Source organism: Schistocerca cancellata, chromosome 1 (assembly GCF_023864275.1).
Source record: "Schistocerca cancellata isolate TAMUIC-IGC-003103 chromosome 1, iqSchCanc2.1, whole genome shotgun sequence".
Taxonomy (NCBI): Eukaryota; Metazoa; Arthropoda; class Insecta; order Orthoptera; family Acrididae; genus Schistocerca; species Schistocerca cancellata.
In genome coordinates, this window is record NC_064626.1 from 117,462,582 (window position 1) to 117,478,918 (window position 16,337).

At 43.8% G+C, this 16,337-nt stretch overlaps 13 non-coding genes across 13 annotated transcripts; all 13 read left to right on the top strand.

The window, feature by feature from the left end:
• Positions 1 to 252: 252 nt before the first annotated feature.
• Trnar-ucu (transfer RNA arginine (anticodon UCU)) lies at positions 253 to 325 on the top strand. Its single transcript has one exon. It is a non-coding gene; the product is annotated as a tRNA-Arg (tRNA).
• Positions 326 to 1,545: 1,220 nt separating this feature from the next.
• On the top strand, positions 1,546 to 1,618 carry Trnar-ucu (transfer RNA arginine (anticodon UCU)). Its single transcript has one exon. It is a non-coding gene; the product is annotated as a tRNA-Arg (tRNA).
• A 1,220-nt stretch (positions 1,619 to 2,838) lies between these two features.
• On the top strand, positions 2,839 to 2,911 carry Trnar-ucu (transfer RNA arginine (anticodon UCU)). The gene has a single exon. It is a non-coding gene; the product is annotated as a tRNA-Arg (tRNA).
• A 1,220-nt stretch (positions 2,912 to 4,131) lies between these two features.
• Positions 4,132 to 4,204, top strand: Trnar-ucu (transfer RNA arginine (anticodon UCU)). The gene has a single exon. It is a non-coding gene; the product is annotated as a tRNA-Arg (tRNA).
• A 1,218-nt stretch (positions 4,205 to 5,422) lies between these two features.
• Trnar-ucu (transfer RNA arginine (anticodon UCU)) lies at positions 5,423 to 5,495 on the top strand. Its single transcript has one exon. It is a non-coding gene; the product is annotated as a tRNA-Arg (tRNA).
• A 1,220-nt stretch (positions 5,496 to 6,715) lies between these two features.
• Trnar-ucu (transfer RNA arginine (anticodon UCU)) lies at positions 6,716 to 6,788 on the top strand. The gene has a single exon. It is a non-coding gene; the product is annotated as a tRNA-Arg (tRNA).
• Positions 6,789 to 8,008: 1,220 nt separating this feature from the next.
• Trnar-ucu (transfer RNA arginine (anticodon UCU)) lies at positions 8,009 to 8,081 on the top strand. The gene has a single exon. It is a non-coding gene; the product is annotated as a tRNA-Arg (tRNA).
• A 1,220-nt stretch (positions 8,082 to 9,301) lies between these two features.
• Positions 9,302 to 9,374, top strand: Trnar-ucu (transfer RNA arginine (anticodon UCU)). Its single transcript has one exon. It is a non-coding gene; the product is annotated as a tRNA-Arg (tRNA).
• A 1,220-nt stretch (positions 9,375 to 10,594) lies between these two features.
• On the top strand, positions 10,595 to 10,667 carry Trnar-ucu (transfer RNA arginine (anticodon UCU)). Its single transcript has one exon. It is a non-coding gene; the product is annotated as a tRNA-Arg (tRNA).
• Positions 10,668 to 11,887: 1,220 nt separating this feature from the next.
• On the top strand, positions 11,888 to 11,960 carry Trnar-ucu (transfer RNA arginine (anticodon UCU)). Its single transcript has one exon. It is a non-coding gene; the product is annotated as a tRNA-Arg (tRNA).
• Positions 11,961 to 13,180: 1,220 nt separating this feature from the next.
• Positions 13,181 to 13,253, top strand: Trnar-ucu (transfer RNA arginine (anticodon UCU)). The gene has a single exon. It is a non-coding gene; the product is annotated as a tRNA-Arg (tRNA).
• A 1,220-nt stretch (positions 13,254 to 14,473) lies between these two features.
• Trnar-ucu (transfer RNA arginine (anticodon UCU)) lies at positions 14,474 to 14,546 on the top strand. Its single transcript has one exon. It is a non-coding gene; the product is annotated as a tRNA-Arg (tRNA).
• A 1,220-nt stretch (positions 14,547 to 15,766) lies between these two features.
• Trnar-ucu (transfer RNA arginine (anticodon UCU)) lies at positions 15,767 to 15,839 on the top strand. Its single transcript has one exon. It is a non-coding gene; the product is annotated as a tRNA-Arg (tRNA).
• The last annotated feature ends 498 nt before the right edge of the window (positions 15,840 to 16,337 follow it).

The following is a 16,337-nucleotide window of genomic DNA, read 5'->3' on the forward strand; positions in this document are numbered from 1 at the left end:
TCTAATAGCAGGACTGTGTTACTACGATTGTACAGAGCAACTCTGTCAATACGCAGGTGTTTCAATCAGTAGAGCCATGGTAAACAGAGCGATTCGGAGCGATGTATCGTGTCTGTTACATAAATAATGAGTCTTTGATGTAATTGCTTCAGAGAAATATGAAAGTAAGCCTATCAGAAAAGTAACGCGAGACATGTAGCACGGGTCATGTCTTGCAGAATCTCTTACATCTGAGACCATCACTTGCACAGCGTCCCTTTGGCGCAGAGGATAGCGCGTTGGACTTCTAATCCAAAGGTCGTGGGTTCGATCTCCACAAGGGACGGGCAATTTTTAAAAATGTGTGCCAATCACGAGATGGGAATTGACATATGGGTAACCACAAGCGTCTTCAAAAGGTGAAAATTGTTGTGACTTCAGTTCTATGCTTAAATATGTTAACCTTACACATACAAGCAAAATTCTCGTAGATCCATGACGCTGCTATGTGTAAATGCTGTAAAAGCGGAACCATATCTTCACGCCCCTGTTCACGGGAATTTTCTTTCAATACCCAATTTTTACCTACACATAGAAATATAGCAATAGAACGCACATTTTGTACAGAAACAAATACAATGAAGAGTGAAATAATTTTGTATTACTTCACGAGTCAATGTATGTAATCCCAGTCATGATCTTTAATTCTTCCAGCCCAAGGTGAGAGGGTTTCAGTTTTCTCGGCCACAAGTGAGAAAAGTAGACAGTTTCACAACAAGATATTGTACTATGGTTCCTTAACTGTTCCCAGTAAGCAATGGCACTCTGTATCTATAGAAACGGCGGCAATTTTCGCTTCAGCACAGGGGGCTTTTACTGGAGACTGCCAGGAGTGGACTTGGTGGATGCATGAAGGGAGAAGACCAGACAGAGATGTCTGACGCTCCGCTGACGCTTGCAGAAAACTACATTAAGTATGATTCCCGCCTATAACTGACGGCGAGAGAGATGCATCATCTGTCCACTTCTCATCGAAGCACACTGTCACCAAGCAATGGCTGACGCTTCGAGCACGGCATGGAATTGCCAGGGAGGTGATGCAGCTAACGTTCCTGGTAAATGTGCTAACAGGGCACACACGTCCGTTGGAGTGTATACATATGATGGGGGCCGGCTGTGACACAGCAGTCAACCAAAGTCAAAAAATGTGACTAATCGTACAGTGTTCCCAGTGTGTCGTTTACCACTTTGTGAGTGGATGCTGTTCTAAAGAGCGCAATTCCCATTTATTTGTAAGCAGCGCACGTGAGCGAATCTAATAGCAGGACTGTGTTACTACGATTGTACAGAGCAACTCTGTCAATACGCAGGTGTTTCAATTAGTAGAGCCATGGTAAACAGAGCGATTCGGAGCGATGTATCGTGTCTGTTACATAAATAATGAGTCTTTGATGTAATTGCTTCAGAGAAATATGAAAGTAAGCCTATCAGAAAAGTAACGCGAGACATGTAGCACGGGTCATGTCTTGCAGAATCTCTTACATCTGAGACCATCACTTGCACAGCGTCCCTTTGGCGCAGAGGATAGCGCGTTGGACTTCTAATCCAAAGGTCGTGGGTTCGAGCCCCACAAGGGACGGGCAATTTTTAAAAATGTGTGCCAATCACGAGATGGGAATTGACATATGGGTAACCACAAGCGTCTTCAAAAGGTGAAAATTGTTGTGACTTCAGTTCTATGCTTAAATATGTTAACCTTACACATACAAGCAAAATTCTCGTAGATCCATGACGCTGCTATGTGTAAATGCTGTAAAAGCGGAACCATATCTTCACGCCCCTGTTCACGGGAATTTTCTTTCAATACCCAATTTTTACCTACACATAGAAATATAGCAATAGAACGCACATTTTGTACAGAAACAAATACAATGAAGAGTGAAATAATTTTGTATTACTTCACGAGTCAATGTATGTAATCCCAGTCATGATCTTTAATTCTTCCAGCCCAAGGTGAGAGGGTTTCAGTTTTCTCGGCCACAAGTGAGAAAAGTAGACAGTTTCACAACAAGATATTGTACTATGGTTCCTTAACTGTTCCCAGTAAGCAATGGCACTCTGTATCTATAGAAACGGCGGCAATTTTCGCTTCAGCACAGGGGGCTTTTACTGGAGACTGCCAGGAGTGGACTTGGTGGATGCATGAAGGGAGAAGACCAGACAGAGATGTCTGACGCTCCGCTGACGCTTGCAGAAAACTACATTAAGTATGATTCCCGCCTATAACTGACGGCGAGAGAGATGCATCATCTGTCCACTTCTCATCGAAGCACACTGTCACCAAGCAATGGCTGACGCTTCGAGCACGGCATGGAATTGCCAGGGAGGTGATGCAGCTAACGTTCCTGGTAAATGTGCTAACAGGGCACACACGTCCGTTGGAGTGTATACATATGATGGGGACCGGCTGTGACACAGCAGTCAACCAAAGTCAAAAAATGTGACTAATCGTACAGTGTTCCCAGTGTGTCGTTTACCACTTTGTGAGTGGATGCTGTTCTAAAGAGCGCAATTCCCATTTATCTGTAAGCAGCGCACGTGAGCGAATCTAATAGCAGGACTGTGTTACTACGATTGTACAGAGCAACTCTGTCAATACGCAGGTGTTTCAATCAGTAGAGCCATGGTAAACAGAGCGATTCGGAGCGATGTATCGTGTCTGTTACATAAATAATGAGTCTTTGATGTAATTGCTTCAGAGAAATATGAAAGTAAGCCTATCAGAAAAGTAACGCGAGACATGTAGCACGGGTCATGTCTTGCAGAATCTCTTACATCTGAGACCATCACTTGCACAGCGTCCCTTTGGCGCAGAGGATAGCGCGTTGGACTTCTAATCCAAAGGTCGTGGGTTCGATCCCCACAAGGGACGGGCAATTTTTAAAAATGTGTGCCAATCACGAGATGGGAATTGACATATGGGTAACCACAAGCGTCTTCAAAAGGTGAAAATTGTTGTGACTTCAGTTCTATGCTTAAATATGTTAACCTTACACATACAAGCAAAATTCTCGTAGATCCATGACGCTGCTATGTGTAAATGCTGTAAAAGCGGAACCATATCTTCACGCCCCTGTTCACGGGAATTTTCTTTCAATACCCAATTTTTACCTACACATAGAAATATAGCAATAGAACGCACATTTTGTACAGAAACAAATACAATGAAGAGTGAAATAATTTTGTATTACTTCACGAGTCAATGTATGTAATCCCAGTCATGATCTTTAATTCTTCCAGCCCAAGGTGAGAGGGTTTCAGTTTTCTCGGCCACAAGTGAGAAAAGTAGACAGTTTCACAACAAGATATTGTACTATGGTTCCTTAACTGTTCCCAGTAAGCAATGGCACTCTGTATCTATAGAAACGGCGGCAATTTTCGCTTCAGCACAGGGGGCTTTTACTGGAGACTGCCAGGAGTGGACTTGGTGGATGCATGAAGGGAGAAGACCAGACAGAGATGTCTGACGCTCCGCTGACGCTTGCAGAAAACTACATTAAGTATGATTCCCGCCTATAACTGACGGCGAGAGAGATGCATCATCTGTCCACTTCTCATCGAAGCACACTGTCACCAAGCAATGGCTGACGCTTCGAGCACGGCATGGAATTGCCAGGGAGGTGATGCAGCTAACGTTCCTGGTAAATGTGCTAACAGGGCACACACGTCCGTTGGAGTGTATACATATGATGGGGACCGGCTGTGACACAGCAGTCAACCAAAGTCAAAAAATGTGACTAATCGTACAGTGTTCCCAGTGTGTCGTTTACCACTTTGTGAGTGGATGCTGTTCTAAAGAGCGCAATTCCCATTTATTTGTAAGCAGCGCACGTGAGCGAATCTAATAGCAGGACTGTGTTACTACGATTGTACAGAGCAACTCTGTCAATACGCAGGTGTTTCAATTAGTAGAGCCATGGTAAACAGAGCGATTCGGAGCGATGTATCGTGTCTGTTACATAAATAATGAGTCTTTGATGTAATTGCTTCAGAGAAATATGAAAGTAAGCCTATCAGAAAAGTAACGCGAGACATGTAGCACGGGTCATGTCTTGCAGAATCTCTTACATCTGAGACCATCACTTGCACAGCGTCCCTTTGGCGCAGAGGATAGCGCGTTGGACTTCTAATCCAAAGGTCGTGGGTTCGATCCCCACAAGGGACGGGCAATTTTTAAAAATGTGTGCCAATCACGAGATGGGAATTGACATATGGGTAACCACAAGCGTCTTCAAAAGGTGAAAATTGTTGTGACTTCAGTTCTATGCTTAAATATGTTAACCTTACACATACAAGCAAAATTCTCGTAGATCCATGACGCTGCTATGTGTAAATGCTGTAAAAGCGGAACCATATCTTCACGCCCCTGTTCACGGGAATTTTCTTTCAATACCCAATTTTTACCTACACATAGAAATATAGCAATAGAACGCACATTTTGTACAGAAACAAATACAATGAAGAGTGAAATAATTTTGTATTACTTCACGAGTCAATGTATGTAATCCCAGTCATGATCTTTAATTCTTCCAGCCCAAGGTGAGAGGGTTTCAGTTTTCTCGGCCACAAGTGAGAAAAGTAGACAGTTTCACAACAAGATATTGTACTATGGTTCCTTAACTGTTCCCAGTAAGCAATGGCACTCTGTATCTATAGAAACGGCGGCAATTTTCGCTTCAGCACAGGGGGCTTTTACTGGAGACTGCCAGGAGTGGACTTGGTGGATGCATGAAGGGAGAAGACCAGACAGAGATGTCTGACGCTCCGCTGACGCTTGCAGAAAACTACATTAAGTATGATTCCCGCCTATAACTGACGGCGAGAGAGATGCATCATCTGTCCACTTCTCATCGAAGCACACTGTCACCAAGCAATGGCTGACGCTTCGAGCACGGCATGGAATTGCCAGGGAGGTGATGCAGCTAACGTTCCTGGTAAATGTGCTAACAGGGCACACACGTCCGTTGGAGTGTATACATATGATGGGGACCGGCTGTGACACAGCAGTCAACCAGTCAAAAAATGTGACTAATCGTACAGTGTTCCCAGTGTGTCGTTTACCACTTTGTGAGTGGATGCTGTTCTAAAGAGCGCAATTCCCATTTATCTGTAAGCAGCGCACGTGAGCGAATCTAATAGCAGGACTGTGTTACTACGATTGTACAGAGCAACTCTGTCAATACGCAGGTGTTTCAATCAGTAGAGCCATGGTAAACAGAGCGATTCGGAGCGATGTATCGTGTCTGTTACATAAATAATGAGTCTTTGATGTAATTGCTTCAGAGAAATATGAAAGTAAGCCTATCAGAAAAGTAACGCGAGACATGTAGCACGGGTCATGTCTTGCAGAATCTCTTACATCTGAGACCATCACTTGCACAACGTCCCTTTGGCGCAGAGGATAGCGCGTTGGACTTCTAGTCCAAAGGTCGTGGGTTCGATCCCCACAAGGGACGGGCAATTTTTAAAAATGTGTGCCAATCACGAGATGGGAATTGACATATGGGTAACCACAAGCGTCTTCAAAAGGTGAAAATTGTTGTGACTTCAGTTCTATGCTTAAATATGTTAACCTTACACATACAAGCAAAATTCTCGTAGATCCATGACGCTGCTATGTGTAAATGCTGTAAAAGCGGAACCATATCTTCACGCCCCTGTTCACGGGAATTTTCTTTCAATACCCAATTTTTACCTACACATAGAATTATAGCAATAGAACGCACATTTTGTAGAGAAACAAATACAATGAAGAGTGAAATAATTTTGTATTACTTCACGAGTCAATGTATGTAATCCCAGTCATGATCTTTAATTCTTCCAGCCCAAGGTGAGAGGGTTTCAGTTTTCTCGGCCACAAGTGAGAAAAGTAGACAGTTTCACAACAAGATATTGTACTATGGTTCCTTAACTGTTCCCAGTAAGCAATGGCACTCTGTATCTATAGAAACGGCGGCAATTTTCGCTTCAGCACAGGGGGCTTTTACTGGAGACTGCCAGGAGTGGACTTGGTGGATGCATGAAGGGAGAAGACCAGACAGAGATGTCTGACGCTCCGCTGACGCTTGCAGAAAACTACATTAAGTATGATTCCCGCCTATAACTGACGGCGAGAGAGATGCATCATCTGTCCACTTCTCATCGAAGCACACTGTCACCAAGCAATGGCTGACGCTTCGAGCACGGCATGGAATTGCCAGGGAGGTGATGCAGCTAACGTTCCTGGTAAATGTGCTAACAGGGCACACACGTCCGTTGGAGTGTATACATATGATGGGGACCGGCTGTGACACAGCAGTCAACCAAAGTCAAAAAATGTGACTAATCGTACAGTGTTCCCAGTGTGTCGTTTACCACTTTGTGAGTGGATGCTGTTCTAAAGAGCGCAATTCCCATTTATCTGTAAGCAGCGCACGTGAGCGAATCTAATAGCAGGACTGTGTTACTACGATTGTACAGAGCAACTCTGTCAATACGCAGGTGTTTCAATCAGTAGAGCCATGGTAAACAGAGCGATTCGGAGCGATGTATCGTGTCTGTTACATAAATAATGAGTCTTTGATGTAATTGCTTCAGAGAAATATGAAAGTAAGCCTATCAGAAAAGTAACGCGAGACATGTAGCACGGGTCATGTCTTGCAGAATCTCTTACATCTGAGACCATCACTTGCACAGCGTCCCTTTGGCGCAGAGGATAGCGCGTTGGACTTCTAATCCACAGGTCGTGGGTTCGATCCCCACAAGGGACGGGCAATTTTTAAAAATGTGTGCCAATCACGAGATGGGAATTGACATATGGGTAACCACAAGCGTCTTCAAAAGGTGAAAATTGTTGTGACTTCAGTTCTATGCTTAAATATGTTAACCTTACACATACAAGCAAAATTCTCGTAGATCCATGACGCTGCTATGTGTAAATGCTGTAAAAGCGGAACCATATCTTCACGCCCCTGTTCACGGGAATTTTCTTTCAATACCCAATTTTTACCTACACATAGAAATATAGCAATAGAACGCACATTTTGTACAGAAACAAATACAATGAAGAGTGAAATAATTTTGTATTACTTCACGAGTCAATGTATGTAATCCCAGTCATGATCTTTAATTCTTCCAGCCCAAGGTGAGAGGGTTTCAGTTTTCTCGGCCACAAGTGAGAAAAGTAGACAGTTTCACAACAAGATATTGTACTATGGTTCCTTAACTGTTCCCAGTAAGCAATGGCACTCTGTATCTATAGAAACGGCGGCAATTTTCGCTTCAGCACAGGGGGCTTTTACTGGAGACTGCCAGGAGTGGACTTGGTGGATGCATGAAGGGAGAAGACCAGACAGAGATGTCTGACGCTCCGCTGACGCTTGCAGAAAACTACATTAAGTATGATTCCCGCCTATAACTGACGGCGAGAGAGATGCATCATCTGTCCACTTCTCATCGAAGCACACTGTCACCAAGCAATGGCTGACGCTTCGAGCACGGCATGGAATTGCCAGGGAGGTGATGCAGCTAACGTTCCTGGTAAATGTGCTAACAGGGCACACACGTCCGTTGGAGTGTATACATATGATGGGGACCGGCTGTGACACAGCAGTCAACCAAAGTCAAAAAATGTGACTAATCGTACAGTGTTCCCAGTGTGTCGTTTACCACTTTGTGAGTGGATGCTGTTCTAAAGAGCGCAATTCCCATTTATCTGTAAGCAGCGCACGTGAGCGAATCTAATAGCAGGACTGTGTTACTACGATTGTACAGAGCAACTCTGTCAATACGCAGGTGTTTCAATCAGTAGAGCCATGGTAAACAGAGCGATTCGGAGCGATGTATCGTGTCTGTTACATAAATAATGAGTCTTTGATGTAATTTCTTCAGAGAAATATGAAAGTAAGCCTATCAGAAAAGTAACGCGAGACATGTAGCACGGGTCATGTCTTGCAGAATCTCTTACATCTGAGACCATCACTTGCACAGCGTCCCTTTGGCGCAGAGGATAGCGCGTTGGACTTCTAATCCAAAGGTCGTGGGTTCGATCCCCACAAGGGACGGGCAATTTTTAAAAATGTGTGCCAATCACGAGATGGGAATTGACATATGGGTAACCACAAGCGTCTTCAAAAGGTGAAAATTGTTGTGACTTCAGTTCTATGCTTAAATATGTTAACCTTACACATACAAGCAAAATTCTCGTAGATCCATGACGCTGCTATGTGTAAATGCTGTAAAAGCGGAACCATATCTTCACGCCCCTGTTCACGGGAATTTTCTTTCAATACCCAATTTTTACCTACACATAGAATTATAGCAATAGAACGCACATTTTGTACAGAAACAAATACAATGAAGAGTGAAATAATTTTGTATTACTTCACGAGTCAATGTATGTAATCCCAGTCATGATCTTTAATTCTTCCAGCCCAAGGTGAGAGGGTTTCAGTTTTCTCGGCCACAAGTGAGAAAAGTAGACAGTTTCACAACAAGATATTGTACTATGGTTCCTTAACTGTTCCCAGTAAGCAATGGCACTCTGTATCTATAGAAACGGCGGCAATTTTCGCTTCAGCACAGGGGGCTTTTACTGGAGACTGCCAGGAGTGGACTTGGTGGATGCATGAAGGGAGAAGACCAGACAGAGATGTCTGACGCTCCGCTGACGCTTGCAGAAAACTACATTAAGTATGATTCCCGCCTATAACTGACGGCGAGAGAGATGCATCATCTGTCCACTTCTCATCGAAGCACACTGTCACCAAGCAATGGCTGACGCTTCGAGCACGGCATGGAATTGCCAGGGAGGTGATGCAGCTAACGTTCCTGGTAAATGTGCTAACAGGGCACACACGTCCGTTGGAGTGTATACATATGATGGGGACCGGCTGTGACACAGCAGTCAACCAAAGTCAAAAAATGTGACTAATCGTACAGTGTTCCCAGTGTGTCGTTTACCACTTTGTGAGTGGATGCTGTTCTAAAGAGCGCAATTCCCATTTATCTGTAAGCAGCGCACGTGAGCGAATCTAATAGCAGGACTGTGTTACTACGATTGTACAGAGCAACTCTGTCAATACGCAGGTGTTTCAATCAGTAGAGCCATGGTAAACAGAGCGATTCGGAGCGATGTATCGTGTCTGTTACATAAATAATGAGTCTTTGATGTAATTTCTTCAGAGAAATATGAAAGTAAGCCTATCAGAAAAGTAACGCGAGACATGTAGCACGGGTCATGTCTTGCAGAATCTCTTACATCTGAGACCATCACTTGCACAGCGTCCCTTTGGCGCAGAGGATAGCGCGTTGGACTTCTAATCCAAAGGTCGTGGGTTCGATCCCCACAAGGGACGGGCAATTTTTAAAAATGTGTGCCAATCACGAGATGGGAATTGACATATGGGTAACCACAAGCGTCTTCAAAAGGTGAAAATTGTTGTGACTTCAGTTCTATGCTTAAATATGTTAACCTTACACATACAAGCAAAATTCTCGTAGATCCATGACGCTGCTATGTGTAAATGCTGTAAAAGCGGAACCATATCTTCACGCCCCTGTTCACGGGAATTTTCTTTCAATACCCAATTTTTACCTACACATAGAAATATAGCAATAGAACGCACATTTTGTACAGAAACAAATACAATGAAGAGTGAAATAATTTTGTATTACTTCACGAGTCAATGTATGTAATCCCAGTCATGATCTTTAATTCTTCCAGCCCAAGGTGAGAGGGTTTCAGTTTTCTCGGCCACAAGTGAGAAAAGTAGACAGTTTCACAACAAGATATTGTACTATGGTTCCTTAACTGTTCCCAGTAAGCAATGGCACTCTGTATCTGTAGAAACGGCGGCAATTTTCGCTTCAGCACAGGGGGCTTTTACTGGAGACTGCCAGGAGTGGACTTGGTGGATGCATGAAGGGAGAAGACCAGACAGAGATGTCTGACGCTCCGCTGACGCTTGCAGAAAACTACATTAAGTATGATTCCCGCCTATAACTGACGGCGAGAGAGATGCATCATCTGTCCACTTCTCATCGAAGCACACTGTCACCAAGCAATGGCTGACGCTTCGAGCACGGCATGGAATTGCCAGGGAGGTGATGCAGCTAACGTTCCTGGTAAATGTGCTAACAGGGCACACACGTCCGTTGGAGTGTATACATATGATGGGGACCGGCTGTGACACAGCAGTCAACCAAAGTCAAAAAATGTGACTAATCGTACAGTGTTCCCAGTGTGTCGTTTACCACTTTGTGAGTGGATGCTGTTCTAAAGAGCGCAATTCCCATTTATCTGTAAGCAGCGCACGTGAGCGAATCTAATAGCAGGACTGTGTTACTACGATTGTACAGAGCAACTCTGTCAATACGCAGGTGTTTCAATCAGTAGAGCCATGGTAAACAGAGCGATTCGGAGCGATGTATCGTGTCTGTTACATAAATAATGAGTCTTTGATGTAATTGCTTCAGAGAAATATGAAAGTAAGCCTATCAGAAAAGTAACGCGAGACATGTAGCACGGGTCATGTCTTGCAGAATCTCTTACATCTGAGACCATCACTTGCACAGCGTCCCTTTGGCGCAGAGGATAGCGCGTTGGACTTCTAATCCAAAGGTCGTGGGTTCGATCCCCACAAGGGACAGGCAATTTTTAAAAATGTGTGCCAATCACGAGATGGGAATTGACATATGGGTAACCACAAGCGTCTTCAAAAGGTGAAAATTGTTGTGACTTCAGTTCTATGCTTAAATATGTTAACCTTACACATACAAGCAAAATTCTCGTAGATCCATGACGCTGCTATGTGTAAATGCTGTAAAAGCGGAACCATATCTTCACGCCCCTGTTCACGGGAATTTTCTTTCAATACCCAATTTTTACCTACACATAGAAATATAGCAATAGAACGCACATTTTGTACAGAAACAAATACAATGAAGAGTGAAATAATTTTGTATTACTTCACGAGTCAATGTATGTAATCCCAGTCATGATCTTTAATTCTTCCAGCCCAAGGTGAGAGGGTTTCAGTTTTCTCGGCCACAAGTGAGAAAAGTAGACAGTTTCACAACAAGATATTGTACTATGGTTCCTTAACTGTTCCCAGTAAGCAATGGCACTCTGTATCTATAGAAACGGCGGCAATTTTCGCTTCAGCACAGGGGGCTTTTACTGGAGACTGCCAGGAGTGGACTTGGTGGATGCATGAAGGGAGAAGACCAGACAGAGATGTCTGACGCTCCGCTGACGCTTGCAGAAAACTACATTAAGTATGATTCCCGCCTATAACTGACGGCGAGAGAGATGCATCATCTGTCCACTTCTCATCGAAGCACACTGTCACCAAGCAATGGCTGACGCTTCGAGCACGGCATGGAATTGCCAGGGAGGTGATGCAGCTAACGTTCCTGGTAAATGTGCTAACAGGGCACACACGTCCGTTGGAGTGTATACATATGATGGGGACCGGCTGTGACACAGCAGTCAACCAAAGTCAAAAAATGTGACTAATCGTACAGTGTTCCCAGTGTGTCGTTTACCACTTTGTGAGTGGATGCTGTTCTAAAGAGCGCAATTCCCATTTATCTGTAAGCAGCGCACGTGAGCGAATCTAATAGCAGGACTGTGTTACTACGATTGTACAGAGTAACTCTGTCAATACGCAGGTGTTTCAATCAGTAGAGCCATGGTAAACAGAGCGATTCGGAGCGATGTATCGTGTCTGTTACATAAATAATGAGTCTTTGATGTAATTGCTTCAGAGAAATATGAAAGTAAGCCTATCAGAAAAGTAACGCGAGACATGTAGCATGGGTCATGTCTTGCAGAATCTCTTACATCTGAGACCATCACTTGCACAGCGTCCCTTTGGCGCAGAGGATAGCGCGTTGGACTTCTAATCCAAAGGTCGTGGGTTCGATCCCCACAAGGGACGGGCAATTTTTAAAAATGTGTGCCAATCACGAGATGGGAATTGACATATGGGTAACCACAAGCGTCTTCAAAAGGTGAAAATTGTTGTGACTTCAGTTCTATGCTTAAATATGTTAACCTTACACATACAAGCAAAATTCTCGTAGATCCATGACGCTGCTATGTGTAAATGCTGTAAAAGCGGAACCATATCTTAACGCCCCTGTTCACGGGAATTTTCTTTCAATACCCAATTTTTACCTACACATAGAATTATAGCAATAGAACGCACATTTTGTACAGAAACAAATACAATGAAGAGTGAAATAATTTTGTATTACTTCACGAGTCAATGTATGTAATCCCAGTCATGATCTTTAATTCTTCCAGCCCAAGGTGAGAGGGTTTCAGTTTTCTCGGCCACAAGTGAGAAAAGTAGACAGTTTCACAACAAGATATTGTACTATGGTTCCTTAACTGTTCCCAGTAAGCAATGGCACTCTGTATCTGTAGAAACGGCGGCAATTTTCGCTTCAGCACAGGGGGCTTTTACTGGAGACTGCCAGGAGTGGACTTGGTGGATGCATGAAGGGAGAAGACCAGACAGAGATGTCTGACGCTCCGCTGACGCTTGCAGAAAACTACATTAAGTATGATTCCCGCCTATAACTGACGGCGAGAGAGATGCATCATCTGTCCACTTCTCATCGAAGCACACTGTCACCAAGCAATGGCTGACGCTTCGAGCACGGCATGGAATTGCCAGGGAGGTGATGCAGCTAACGTTCCTGGTAAATGTGCTAACAGGGCACACACGTCCGTTGGAGTGTATACATATGATGGGGACCGGCTGTGACACAGCAGTCAACCAAAGTCAAAAAATGTGACTAATCGTACAGTGTTCCCAGTGTGTCGTTTACCACTTTGTGAGTGGATGCTGTTCTAAAGAGCGCAATTCCCATTTATCTGTAAGCAGCGCACGTGAGCGAATCTAATAGCAGGACTGTGTTACTACGATTGTACAGAGCAACTCTGTCAATACGCAGGTGTTTCAATCAGTAGAGCCATGGTAAACAGAGCGATTCGGAGCGATGTATCGTGTCTGTTACATAAATAATGAGTCTTTGATGTAATTGCTTCAGAGAAATATGAAAGTAAGCCTATCAGAAAAGTAACGCGAGACATGTAGCACGGGTCATGTCTTGCAGAATCTCTTACATCTGAGACCATCACTTGCACAGCGTCCCTTTGGCGCAGAGGATAGCGCGTTGGACTTCTAATCCAAAGGTCGTGGGTTCGATCCCGACAAGGGACAGGCAATTTTTAAAAATGTGTGCCAATCACGAGATGGGAATTGACATATGGGTAACCACAAGCGTCTTCAAAAGGTGAAAATTGTTGTGACTTCAGTTCCATGCTTAAATATGTTAACCTTACACATACAAGCAAAATTCTCGTAGATCCATGACGCTGCTATGTGTAAATGCTGTAAAAGCGGAACCATATCTTCACGCCCCTGTTCACGGGAATTTTCTTTCAATACCCAATTTTTACCTACACATAGAAATATAGCAATAGAACGCACATTTTGTACAGAAACAAATACAATGAAGAGTGAAATAATTTTGTATTACTTCACGAGTCAATGTATGTAATCCCAGTCATGATCTTTAATTCTTCCAGCCCAAGGTGAGAGGGTTTCAGTTTTCTCGGCCACAAGTGAGAAAAGTAGACAGTTTCACAACAAGATATTGTACTATGGTTCCTTAACTGTTCCCAGTAAGCAATGGCACTCTGTATCTATAGAAACGGCGGCAATTTTCGCTTCAGCACAGGGGGCTTTTACTGGAGACTGCCAGGAGTGGACTTGGTGGATGCATGAAGGGAGAAGACCAGACAGAGATGTCTGACGCTCCGCTGACGCTTGCAGAAAACTACATTAAGTATGATTCCCGCCTATAACTGACGGCGAGAGAGATGCATCATCTGTCCACTTCTCATCGAAGCACACTGTCACCAAGCAATGGCTGACGCTTCGAGCACGGCATGGAATTGCCAGGGAGGTGATGCAGCTAACGTTCCTGGTAAATGTGCTAACAGGGCACACACGTCCGTTGGAGTGTATACATATGATGGGGACCGGCTGTGACACAGCAGTCAACCAAAGTCAAAAAATGTGACTAATCGTACAGTGTTCCCAGTGTGTCGTTTACCACTTTGTGAGTGGATGCTGTTCTAAAGAGCGCAATTCCCATTTATCTGTAAGCAGCGCACGTGAGCGAATCTAATAGCAGGACTGTGTTACTACGATTGTACAGAGCAACTCTGTCAATACGCAGGTGTTTCAATCAGTAGAGCCATGGTAAACAGAGCGATTCGGAGCGATGTATCGTGTCTGTTACATAAATAATGAGTCTTTGATGTAATTGCTTCAGAGAAATATGAAAGTAAGCCTATCAGAAAAGTAACGCGAGACATGTAGCACGGGTCATGTCTTGCAGAATCTCTTACATCTGAGACCATCACTTGCACAGCGTCCCTTTGGCGCAGAGGATAGCGCGTTGGACTTCTAATCCAAAGGTCGTGGGTTCGATCCCCACAAGGGACGGGCAATTTTTAAAAATGTGTGCCAATCACGAGATGGGAATTGACATATGGGTAACCACAAGCGTCTTCAAAAGGTGAAAATTGTTGTGACTTCAGTTCTATGCTTAAATATGTTAACCTTACACATACAAGCAAAATTCTCGTAGATCCATGACGCTGCTATGTGTAAATGCTGTAAAAGCGGAACCATATCTTCACGCCCCTGTTCACGGGAATTTTCTTTCAATACCCAATTTTTACCTACACATAGAAATATAGCAATAGAACGCACATTTTGTACAGAAACAAATACAATGAAGAGTGAAATAATTTTGTATTACTTCACGAGTCAATGTATGTAATCCCAGTCATGATCTTTAATTCTTCCAGCCCAAGGTGAGAGGGTTTCAGTTTTCTCGGCCACAAGTGAGAAAAGTAGACAGTTTCACAACAAGATATTGTACTATGGTTCCTTAACTGTTCCCAGTAAGCAATGGCACTCTGTATCTATAGAAACGGCGGCAATTTTCGCTTCAGCACAGGGGGCTTTTACTGGAGACTGCCAGGAGTGGACTTGGTGGATGCATGAAGGGAGAAGACCAGACAGAGATGTCTGACGCTCCGCTGACGCTTGCAGAAAACTACATTAAGTATGATTCCCGCCTATAACTGACGGCGAGAGAGATGCATCATCTGTCCACTTCTCATCGAAGCACACTGTCACCAAGCAATGGCTGACGCTTCGAGCACGGCATGGAATTGCCAGGGAGGTGATGCAGCTAACGTTCCTGGTAAATGTGCTAACAGGGCACACACGTCCGTTGAAGTGTATACATATGATGGGGACCGGCTGTGACACAGCAGTCAACCAAAGTCAAAAAATGTGACTAATCGTACAGTGTTCCCAGTGTGTCGTTTACCACTTTGTGAGTGGATGCTGTTCTAAAGAGCGCAATTCCCATTTATCTGTAAGCAGCGCACGTGAGCGAATCTAATAGCAGGACTGTGTTACTACGATTGTACAGAGCAACTCTGTCAATACGCAGGTGTTTCAATCAGTAGAGCCATGGTAAACAGAGCGATTCGGAGCGATGTATCGTGTCTGTTACATAAATAATGAGTCTTTGATGTAATTGCTTCAGAGAAATATGAAAGTAAGCCTATCAGAAAAGTAACGCGAGACATGTAGCACGGGTCATGTCTTGCAGAATCTCTTACATCTGAGACCATCACTTGCACAGCGTCCCTTTGGCGCAGAGGATAGCGCGTTGGACTTCTAATCCAAAGGTCGTGGGTTCGATCCCCACAAGGGACGGGCAATTTTTAAAAATGTGTGCCAATCACGAGATGGGAATTGACATATGGGTAACCACAAGCGTCTTCAAAAGGTGAAAATTGTTGTGACTTCAGTTCTATGCTTAAATATGTTAACCTTACACATACAAGCAAAATTCTCGTAGATCCATGACGCTGCTATGTTTAAATGCTGTAAAAGCGGAACCATATCTTCACGCCCCTGTTCACGGGAATTTTCTTTCAATACCCAATTTTTACCTACACATAGAAATATAGCAATAGAACGCACATTTTGTACAGAAACAAATACAATGAAGAGTGAAATAATTTTGTATTACTTCACGAGTCAATGTATGTAATCCCAGTCATGATCTTTAATTCTTCCAGCCCAAGGTGAGAGGGTTTCAGTTTTCTCGGCCACAAGTGAGAAAAGTAGACAGTTTCACAACAAGATATTGTACTATGGTTCCTTAACTGTTCCCAGTAAGCAATGGCACTCTGTATCTATAGAAACGGC